Genomic DNA, 12211 nt, shown 5'->3' on the forward strand with positions numbered 1-12211 from the left:
TTATACTACTTAGCAAGAGAACATTCAAGTTCAATTAATCGACATTTTGAAAAAGTACAGAGAACATTTTTCATCTTTATGAGATAAATTTCATATTATCATTACTCGATATCTTTACAAATTACAAAATTTACAAAATCCCACCTGAAAGGATCAAATTAAATGGTTGACTGTTCTATGTTGATTAATTGAGCTGATTATTTATAATTAAATAAGTTAGTTGGGATAAAATAGTGTCAACCCAAACAGTGTTGTATTTTTGCGTTTTGTGATTTAATTAATTTGTTTCTTCTTTTTTCAGAAAAAATGTAACTTCGTTCTAGAAGTACTTGAATCGTTTGTTCAATAACAGTGCTAAATAAGTGGTTAGATGTGAAGAGTTTCATTCATACTCGATCACAGTGCAAAGTAATTACATTTAACGTAGTATGTCATTTTGACTCATGCATCATTAAAATTTCAGTTTGTGTTGCTTATAATTTTTTTATGTCAATTTTGAGGCCAAAATAGTATATAATGAGACAGTTCTTCCGTCGGCAAGGTTCGGGCCTTCGGGGGGAGACCTCACTAGATTTCAAGTTCAACACCTCAACAACTCGATTACGACTGCACGTTATAGAATAGAGTAAAGTATAGATTTAAATATGACTTTTGTATCTATTGAATATATGTGGCTCGTAAACATAAAAGCAAGCTAGAACAATATTTATTAAATTGACTGTGAATTACAGTTGTATTCTTCGACGACATATTGTCAATTTCTATAAACAAGTTATTCATATTAACTCTTTGAAGATGGCGCCACAAATTGCATAATGAAGTAGCCAAAATTGATTATAAAAAAAAATTGAAAAATTAAAAAAAAGACTAAGGAACTGATGGATTTGATTCAAAAGGCCATATCGAAGTTTCTTTTATAAAATGAAGGTTTTAAACTATATAAATCATTTTTTTGGATATCTTAACCCATACTACAAATTTGAACACAAAGTCTATTGGGATATTCTCTCTTTTTTTTTTTTTTTTTTGTTCCTATATATTTTTATGTCTTGACACGCCACTTTTAAACCATAGGCTATTAGTGCCAATGGTATATTAACACCATTATATTCAAACTAGTTTAAACGTTAAATATCTCTATGAATTTATATTTTTTTTTGCTAACGACCCTCATGTGGATATGTTAATATTGAGCCCAAAATAGTATATAATGATACACTTTTGCAGTCAGTAGGATTCAAGCCTACACAAAGAGGCCCCATCGGAGTTCCAGTGGAACGGCTTAACTGCTCAGTTATGACTGCCCGTTATAGAATAGAGTTAAGTATAGATTTAAACATGGCTCCCTGAACCCTGATGTATATCATAAAAATATTTTGATATAAGAAATAATAATTTTTTTTGTTACTGAACGCTCTTTAAATAAAAGTACTCATCAGTCATCACATCAAATTAAAAATTTATTTCTCAAACTTTTAAAATATTACTTCATTCTTGAGAAGAGAACACATTACATGAGTATTATAATATTGAGTAGTTACGTGTGAATGTGCTCATGACAAATGAAGAATAACCCTTATGATTTCTTGGGAGGCTATTATATTATTAAGAAAAAATTGGTTAATAGCTAACCCTCAATTACTCTGCGCAATACTGGGTACTGCCTCTAGTAATTTAATGTATCAAAATTAAATGAAAGCATCAACTAAATTTTTTTTATTAAAATGACGGATTTTGTAATTGAATAAGGCGTTTTGCGACCTATAAATAGTGCATTTTGCTTATGCAAGCTGTAACTAGTTTACTACATAGATACCTATTATGAGTGATGATATAAGTAATGGTAATATTCTTTCCAGGTCATTATTATAGTCTAAAATAGTCCAATTATAAATAAAATATTATCTTAAATACCTCGCTAACAATAAAACACTTTATATAGTTTGTTGTCAGATGGTGATTCCCTCTTATCCCTTGACGCACCATGGCTCCTTCATGATTTATTCTTTTTCATAAATAAACAAGTAATAAGTTATAATACTATACTAATGCTCTATCTCCAAAAGAATACGAATACAATTTCGTGTTGATGTCTCGTCGTATATATGTTGTGTACGTACAAATTGCAATTTCTTCGTCCTAAAATGCATTATTTAATGAACAACATTGTTCATTCTAACCACCAATTATAATTAATGATTCTATCATTTCATTTCGATGGATTGAAATTATGTACATGGTTATTATGTATTTATGAGTAAAATAACTGTAGGTATTTGAAATTTATAATGTGCCACATTAGTCATTTCACAAGTCATCACAAGTACTCAAATTCCTCGTCTCATTTTTTGGTTGCGACTTGTACATTTTCCTTATACAAGATTGATAAGTTCTTTAACTTTGGGTTGCTCTCTAATAAAAACAAACCAAATTCATTTTAACATACAAGAGTTAATACATCAATGATGGTATACATAAGAGACTAATAATAACACAAGACAACAGAAGCAACATTTCATTAATATAAATACATTATTATTTCTTATATAAAAAATATTTATATGATTTATATGAACATCTATAGTGCTCCCTGTAAACACGTTCGATGCTATTTGAACATGCCTGCAATATTATTATTTCTTAGATCAAAAGATGTTTATGACATACATACATAACCGAGAACCATAATATACAGTGCATCCGTGACTCGTTTTCATATATTCAGACATACAGAAAGAAAAACATTGCTTTATTAGTATAGATATGTAATTCATTTTAAAAATTGGGGAAAAATAGAATAAAAACGATAGTCAAGAAACCGGGTATAGATTAATAGCCATCGCCGTCCGCAGCATTATTTGTCACATCGTTATCTTTATTATATCACGCAGCCTTTCATCCAAAAAGAAACTGAAAAAAGGCTTAAAATCATCTGGCAGTTAACCAAATTAGTCAATCATACCACTGTTATTTATATCTCATATACTCCCAGACTATCACTGTCATATTATTTCTTCACCATTTTTAAAATGAATTACATATTATTGAAATTTTTATTCGATACTGTATTATAATATGACTTGGTAAAATGTGATTAAAAGAGTAGGCATGTTAAGTTATTATATTATTCCTATAAAGAAATAGCCAAAATTTGTTCATATAAATAATAAAATGGCCGATATATATATTATATAAACGGCAAGAGATCAACAAGAAATTGTATTACTGTTCTTTTGGAAGCAGAACATCTGTATAAAATAACTTATTACTTCGTATATGCATCAAAAAGAATAAAGTAGCCATGACGTATCAAGGGAGGCGATAGCTCACAACAAAATACATAGGGTATTTTGTATTAGGGAGATAACACCGTAATATATATATGTATATATTTTAGCAATTGGTATGATCGACTTATTCGGCTAACCACCAACTGATTTCGGGCCTTTTTACTGCCTTTTTTGAAGGAAGGTAGCGTGATACAATAAAGGTAAAGAAGTGTTCTAGAAGATAAATAAAATACTCCATTGCAATGTATAAATTATTAATAGTGACACATGGCCGGTTGTAAGTAAATAAGAAGAGAAAAAAAAAGGAGGAAAAATATATTTAAAGGGGCGGAGAAAAGAAAAAAAAAATTCTTTTTCCTTTTATATCTTTCTTTTTTTTTCTTCTTATATATTTTTTTATTCCCCACAATCATCAAGCTCCAGTGGCGCAATTGGTTAGCGCACGGTACTTATAGACAGTATACTGTGGAGTCATGCCGGGGTTGCGAGTTCGAGCCTCGCCTGGAGCAGATTTTTTTTGTTAATAAAAGTATATCAAGGATAAAAGTTGTAATTTTAGTGTGTTGCTTCTTAATATAAAAAGAAAAATAATTTGTAGCAAACATATGACATAATAATACATCAACCTTCATTGCATCTAAGTATAAACATATATTTATTATTAATTTCTAAGGTTTGTATGTAAAATTATAATACATAAATATTTAAATCCTTGATCCTGCTCATATTTTGTTAATTATAAATATATCATTGACATTTAAAAGGTGTAAAAAAAATGTTTCTTTAAATCATAATGCATGCAATTATTTGAGTGGAAAAAAAGTAAATATTATAGACGAGAGAAAAAAATTCTAATACTTATAATATGTTGAACAACTGATAACACAACATAATTACTGACTCTGATAAAAATATAAAAAAAGCTTTCACGAGCGCCAAAGACGTAAAGGTCATACCTACAAACACATATACAAAGTATTAAGCTTGCTTCATGCTCGTAATATCTATTTGAACTTATTTTCATGAACTCTTTATTCACGATTTAAGACTGCTCCAATCAAAAATCCATTTTTCCCCTTGATGATCCCTTCTTCATCTCATCTCATACCTTTATCCCCATCTGTATGTTATTAAACATCGATAAATCATTGATACCTATGTAACTCTACATTTACTATGAGGGGGTAATGAAGACGTTATGGGAAATTAATTGCCCATGTAGAACATGTCAACGATAGTTTCGTGAGTAAAGAACAACCTACCTCTGTAGTTCATATTATGTATGTTTCTGCATAATAATCATTCATTGGAGAGGAAGGTGTACAAAGGTGTCTGCAGGGGGAAGGGAGCGTAATTAATTTATAGCCAGACAATACAGGGTTGATCTATAGTAATATTTAAAATTGGTGAGGACATTTATTTAACAAAATAGTGCTTAGGAGAACTTTTATTCAATATTTGAGACTTTAACCTCTAATAATTGCCTAAATACGAGGTCTAAATATCTCGCAGAACTTGACTATGTAGTCAGACTCGAGCTTTGTTCACTACTTCTTGCTAGAAGCCTCTAGAGACTCTACATTCCTGTAAGGAGTAGTACACACCCTGGTCTCCAGACGCGCGCGCCTAGATAGAGTAGTACAAGGGGTTCAAGTCTGGAGAGGAGTGTGGCCACATGTTGAGTTCCCAAAAGTCCGGAAAGTAGTCTCTTAGGAAGGCCTGGGTCTTAGCATCGCACGGAGCTTCGTCTTGAGTGAAAAAGAAGTTGCCTCCCTACTATGTGCACCGTGCTAATTCAGAGTGGCAAGGGTGAAATTTTTTTCATCAGAAAAGAGCAAAACTTTCCCCGAATTTTTGTTGGTATTCAGAAAATTTAGAATCTTCTTTGCTCTTTCCAATCGTCTCAGCTTACTCTGTTCAGAGATAAGATGTCTTGTTGTCTTCCTACCGGATTTTGCACAAATGTCATTCCGAATTGAAAATAATAAAATGTGTACCACTAGATAAGATCAATCCTGTATATAATAGACAAAGGTGTGAGCTTTCACAAATTACCCATGAAAAACTCCAAAAACCTAACCAAATAGCTTTGGGCCATGCCAAGAGATACGATTAACTAGACACCAATAACAAATTTAACACTGTGCAGTTTGCACTTCAAAGTGACGTATTTTGTCACTGAATCTTTAGATCAATCTGGAATAAAGAAAAATCACTCCAAGGTAAGCAATTCTCCCTAATACTATGAAATTGCTTCATGCTTGCAAATCTCTGAGACGGCTCGTTTTTTTGCTTAATTTCCTTTAAAATATTTATAGAAGTACTGTCTAGTGCTTGTCAAATGTATGGACAAGAAATTATATCATAGTTAAGAAGCGTTCCTTTCAAATTATAAATCATGCACTTTAATATTGCAATTTCTTCCCTTGTAATTTTAGTAATCAATAATACATATAATTGATATATACTCACAGGCGTTTGAAAGATGATATCATCCCATCAAAGTAGCTGAATCTGCGAAGCTATCCCTCATTACCATCACCACTTCAAATTTTTAAATGATTCACTTCCATACGATACATTTTAATAAATCATACTAGTCATCTATCATTTTTTTTGTTACAGAAAAAGAGGGAGTCAGCCTCTCTGTATGAGTGCGACGTTTTTCAGTTTTTCTTGACTGTTCATAAGGGTTTTAAATAGATTTTATGACCCGTTTCAACTTTCTAGTGTTTAAGCTAGAGCCACAATTGAGTCTGATGTCATAGATTCATAGCAAATAAATTCCAACTTGAGTAGGATTTCTCAGCTCTGATACAACTATATACCTTAATTCGTTTTTTTCTCCCACCTGAATAGCATTTGATCTCGTAAAATGCATGACTTAATTTACTTTATTACTTCATATTAATAAAATCCGAAATATAACAATTTATTGATTAATAATTATCATGTATCTATATATACATATTATATATTCTTATCGTTGCTCGATAATTATAATTATATATGTATATTATCCACATGAGATAAGCATTAATTAATTGGTTTTCAATTATCTCTATATTTTTAAGTCTATCATATCAAATTATGCTTGATTTATAACGATGTCACATGTCTTTAGGTTTATTCATAAATAAGTTGTATGGATCCGAATTCCTAATCAGTATCCATAGTTAATACTATCATTAATCTTCAGTCCTTTGCAGAGCTCGTAACGCGGTACTTTGGTTGTTTTAAGAATTAAATCTGATTCAACTTTTACTTCAGTCTCGATACTAACTTGAAGTTTAGAGACTCGTAACTGACTTGTACTCGATCTCAAATACTAAAGACTTGACTTGGACTATTAAACAGCTTTGTTCCTTGGTTTAAATCATAATAAATATTTAATATCTTTTCAAATTTGTTAAATGTAGTCATCTTATTAGGTACATATATAGGTAATGACTTAATAGATCAAGTTCAAGGATATTGACGATGCTTGAACATCATCAGTCAATAATAAGTTATAAATCAATTTTCTCATGAGTATTTATGTAGGTATGTGAATTATGAGATGATTATAATTTGTATATTATTCTTACAAATGAAACCTTGAAAATTTATTGATTCTCTATGAAACAATGACCCACGCCATTCCTACATACCAAAGGTCGCTACAAACTTTTGTACCTTTGAAAAGTAAAAGATCAAAGAAATCAGAACGCTCCTTTAATGTTAAAATACATAAGTAACTAAAAAATCTCCATGAATAATTGTTTAATTTTAACTTAACTTATTTACAACATTTCAGATACAAAGTAATACATATTTTAAATAGGTTTAAATCGGAGATTATATAAAACGACAATTGAATAAGAACCACTTATGCATAATTCTTTGTCTATATTTTATTAGTATTAAGGCATTGAGGTAGGTACCGCTTGGTTCGATTCTCGTTGTTAATAAATTTGAGAATAGCTAACAAGATAACTTATTTCGTTGTTTCCAGTAACGCTTATAGAGTTGATAACTTCATTAATAAACCTAGACACAAGACACATTGCTACGAACTAACACTTTGTCATTTTTGCAAGTAAAAATCGGGTTTTTTTATTACTAAAATGCTCTAAAAAATATGAAAATCCTTACATATAGTATAATTAGTGTAGCCCACGCTAGCTACACTAGGTGGGCCATGAACTTTTCAAACAAAGTAATATTTCATAGCAAATCTCCTGATTATAAAATAGACACGGCCATTCTTTAATACATATATGTTTTTTATGTATCGATTGAAAAATTCATCAGAATTTACAAGCTGATATGTGTTAATAATACCTTAGTTTCCCTATCATCCTCGAAAAACTTTTTAGTTCTATATAGATTAAGGTCTGGTCAACATTAGTGGTTCTAAAGTTTTGCGGCAAGGTCGAAAACTTTTCGATATTTAGCATATAATGTATTACTTTTTTTTTAAATTTGGGGAATATTGTTAATTTTCTTTTATAAATTAAACTATAAATTATTTGAATATTGGGTTTTTAAATTATAGTATGGACTCAGTATTTAAAAAAAGTTGAGCTTAATACGTACACCATTTTTTTCTCGACTTCTTCACTTTTTTTGTCTATGTGTCGCCCTTGATTAGGAATTATTGAATCCGGACTCAATGGATTATTGATGTCATCAATTTTGTCAAAATACTAATAACTAATGCTATACAAAATTTGAAACTCAGCCATCAGGGCTATGACTGAGATTTTTTTTAAGGGAGGGAAGTGACTGCCTAATATATATATTTTTTTCAGGAAAAATTTAAAATTACTTATTTTAACAAAAACTTTCAAAATTGACAATTTTTTAAAGAATATTATGGGTTTTTTTTTTCGTACTCTACATTTTTTCCTTTCTGGCTGTTTTTATTTTTTATAGTATTTTACGAAGGAAAAAAAAAGTAGAATTTAACAAAACCCTATATCTTCCTTTAGTCACAAACATATTAAAACTTCGTGCTTGCCCTAATCTAGTTTGATTTGCTAAAAATGGAAGGAAAAGATCCCACTCCCTATGCCAAACCTCTAATAAGTTATAATCCATCTTTCCGTTTCTCTACAGTTATGAATATTTGTAAAGATATTTTATTTTAGCAACTCCCAATTGTACTCCATTCAAGCAATCATCATTGTGGTATATCGTAATCAGAATGTTTCTTATACTTCAAGTAGGCAAAATGAACGATTTTACTATTTACACGATGACTTAGGAATTCTAGATCATTTATCATAGCGATACTTCAAAACAGAAAAATGTACAGGATATTTTTTTGTCAGCTGTCAATGTTTTGTCTCTTTTTCTCAACTTTGATTAATCGAATTAGAATTACTTTTTTTAAACTGTGAACAATAGTCAACAATTGTTGAATAACTAGGGGCAGTATCCGGCATTGCCCGGAGTAATTTGGTGTTGACTAAAAGACAAACTGTGTTTTAATAGTATAGAAGATAACTCCCAAAGAAATCATCAGTGTGACTCTCCCTTTTTAATGAGTACGCTCACACGTAGATACTTAATACTTAGATTTTCTCTCTTCAAGAATGGATGAATAATAATAATAATACCTTGATATTTTTTAAGATGATGTGATGTAACAGGGAGTACTTCAATCTCAAGAGCGCTACTGGTTCTGCTTTACTTAGACAAGTTCAATACTAAACCTCATCCAAAGTCGCATTTAGTACTTCTTCTTTTATATGAGCTCGTTGTTCCAAATAAGTTCTCATCTGACAAAAAAATAAACAAACAGTGAGACTTTGCTTAACTAATAACTATAATTCAATAGTTGGGAAAAATTGGCTAACTTCCAACTGATATTGAGGCTTCCTTTTTCTTTATTTCTTTTACGAGGAAAGGTTGCAAGATACAAGAAATGTAACGACGTTTTATCTCAGTGATTCTCAAAATATAGATACATTTTTCAAGTGAATGTCTTAACACAATAACAATTAAATTAAATAATATGTAATAAGACATATTGTGTCTTCCAATATCTTTATCTCCTTCTCTAATTTTAATTATGGATAGTTAAAAAATGAGATTTTATTTTCGGAATTGCAAACAGACAATTAAAGTAGCAGTGAGTGTGGTTTTGTACATACATAAGTACATGAATGATTACTATGAATGTTATGTAACTTTATACTAACATTAAATGAATGACGGTTGTGCAAATGATTCATTCAAGAGATCTTTCAGAATACTTTGGGTGATGAGTTTAAACTTTATTCTCCTTCAATACATAATAATATACTATAATATTAGGTATTATATACATAGATATTTGATGTGTTTTTAGGACTTAATAAGAGCATTATGAGACAAAATATGATAAATAAATCAGATAAGACCATTGTTTTTTTCTATACGGAAATTGATGGTGGAAAAAAATAAGTTCCTTATTGATGGCTAACGTGATGGATTGAAACCAATTTTTATTGAATTAATATATTGTTGTTTTGGTAAGAAGATTTTATGCTATACATTTATGTAGATATATTTTGTATCTTTACACTTAACTCCTTATTTTATTATATATAATAGTTCTCTAAGGATGATCGACGTAGGATAAGGAATAGATACGTATTTATACGTAATAGAGATATAGGAGTGCCAAAATGTGGATGACCTGTCCGGTTCTGTCCACCTTGTTACATTTATTGTACCATGCAACCTTTCCTCAGAAAAAGACAAAAAAAAGCACAAAAGTCAGTTTGTAATTAGCCGTTGAAATATTGTTCAATGCTTAATTCGAATTGTTCATTGCTTAACAATATGTACATAACTCAACCAATCCAAGAAGAAGAAACATCCACACCAGATAAAAAAATACTCTGTATATTTTTGTATTAGCAAAGTAACATCATGTGTCCTTAGTCGTAAGAGCACGTCCGAATCGGACGCCGTCCCATTGAACAATTTCTGTCAAATAAGATTTTTATCTTTTTACCTAATCAATTCTTTAAGGTTGATTGGTTTAGTTAGTATTTGCTCTTTGTAAGCCGTGAATAATTTGCATCAATTTTCGAATAACCATCTAATTTTTTATGATTAGGGGTAATAGATCAGTTGGTTCTCTACCAGAATGGCTAATGGTCAGGTTATGTTGGGAATCGCTCAAGTAAGTGATAAAATTAATTATACAAACTATGTATGACATTCACTACCTCATTTCAACCGTGCTCAAAAACTCAAAGCCGGGTCCATAAAAATGACAAGATGTGGCCTGATATATTTTTTAAGAAAAAGCAAGAATTACATTCATCATTGACGGATTTTTTTTTTTTTAAATATTATGCTGTTATATCTATTGAATTCCTAATATTCGTAACTAATGCCAATAAAGGCTGATATATGTAATTAGTATTAGGTAATATCATTACTTTACATATAATTTGTGTAATTGGAAAGAAAAAAGAATCAAAGGGATCTTTCGCTATGTAAAATGTTTATATTATGTACTTTACTAGAGAACCTTTCAATAAGCGAAGATCCGAATGAAGTCATTTAAATTTATTGTTATTGCCTGTTCCCTCATAGTAGTATTTGTACTTATGTATATTGTATCTTCGTCCTTGAAGACGTTGGGAGTCATAACCACCACCTTTAGGTGGAAATGGATGAATTATTACATTTTTATGATTGTCTTAACTACATAAATAAGTAGATATAGGTTGGCTTTTAACAATGGGAAAAATGTACTTATGAATGTAACCACAAGGATTGAAATTTGATATTAGTTTATCCATTAATTTGCATGGAGCTTTTTCTATTCATCCAGATAATCAATATGTAACTAATGTGTTACAAATACATATTCTGTTTTTACACATGTAAGTAATATATTCAATAGAATACCAATGTACATAATATTGCTAAATCTAGATTGTTCTAAAAATAAGTACCAACAATGCACGTTTGAATTCTAACATTCTTTCAATAGGTTGTATGCATACGATAAAACGTTCTTTTTGAAGGATCATTCACATTTTCACGTAAGTATATTTACATACATAAAGTGTATCCATTAAGCACTACATTCTTTTAAAATTTCTCAGGGTTATCATACATACTAGTGATGGGACGATTCCTAAAAAAATCTGGATGCATGTTCCGATGCGATTCTAGCATAAATTCCCAACCCCGATTCCCATGCAATTCTAATAAAAATCCTGATTCCGATTCTTAATATTTGAAATAATAGTTAAAAAATAATATTTGCTTTCCGGAGCATCCACATAATTATATATATATATATTTTGGAGGGGTTGTCTTTTTTGGAAAAAAAATAAAATATATAATTTTAATTTTTTTTTTTCAAAAATCTACAACTATTTATAAAAGAAATTTTCAAAAATCCATGCTTATTTGCTATCTCAAAAAATTCAATTTTTTGGAAAAGAATTTCAAAAATCCAAAACTGTTCACAAAAATATCAAATATTAAATTTTTAGGAGACAATTTCCCAAAATATACATATTTATTTACAGAAAATTTAATTTTTGGAAAAAAAAAAATAAAAAATAATATTAAATACTAAATTTTTTGGGAAAAAAATATTAAATACTAAATTTTCTAGTAAAAAGAAAATATTTTTGGGGGGGGGGCTATTTTTTTTTCAAAAGTTAGAAAAGTAATAAATAAGAATCGGAATTACAAATTTAATGTTATTTCTCTGATGCCGATCCCAATTCCAGAAAAAACACCCGATTTTCCGAGTTTGATTAATTCTCACATCACTAATACATTAGGGTAGTTATGTATCGATCTCTTGCCGTGTCGACAAGGATTGACTCAAGTGAAAAAAGATATTAAATTAAGAACCTCATTACAAATTGCGATTGATTAGTAAATCAAGAGATTCAAAAACATCAGATGAGGTT

At 29.8% G+C, this 12211-nt stretch overlaps 1 long non-coding RNA gene and 1 other non-coding gene across 2 annotated transcripts; both read left to right on the plus strand.

The window, feature by feature from the left end:
- The first annotated feature begins 313 nt into the window (after positions 1–313).
- LOC121121026 (uncharacterized) lies at positions 314–11761 on the plus strand. The gene is made up of 3 exons (XR_005865314.2): positions 314–625; positions 11272–11323; positions 11387–11761. It is a non-coding gene; the product is annotated as an uncharacterized lncRNA (long non-coding RNA).
- TRNAI-UAU (transfer RNA isoleucine (anticodon UAU)) lies at positions 3707–3799 on the plus strand. The gene is given in 2 exon segments: positions 3707–3744; positions 3764–3799. It is a non-coding gene; the product is annotated as a tRNA-Ile (tRNA).
- Positions 11762–12211: the final 450 nt, after the last annotated feature.

The sequence above is a fragment of the Lepeophtheirus salmonis genome, chromosome 6 (assembly GCF_016086655.4).
Source record: "Lepeophtheirus salmonis chromosome 6, UVic_Lsal_1.4, whole genome shotgun sequence".
NCBI classification, from domain to species: domain Eukaryota; kingdom Metazoa; phylum Arthropoda; class Copepoda; order Siphonostomatoida; family Caligidae; genus Lepeophtheirus; species Lepeophtheirus salmonis.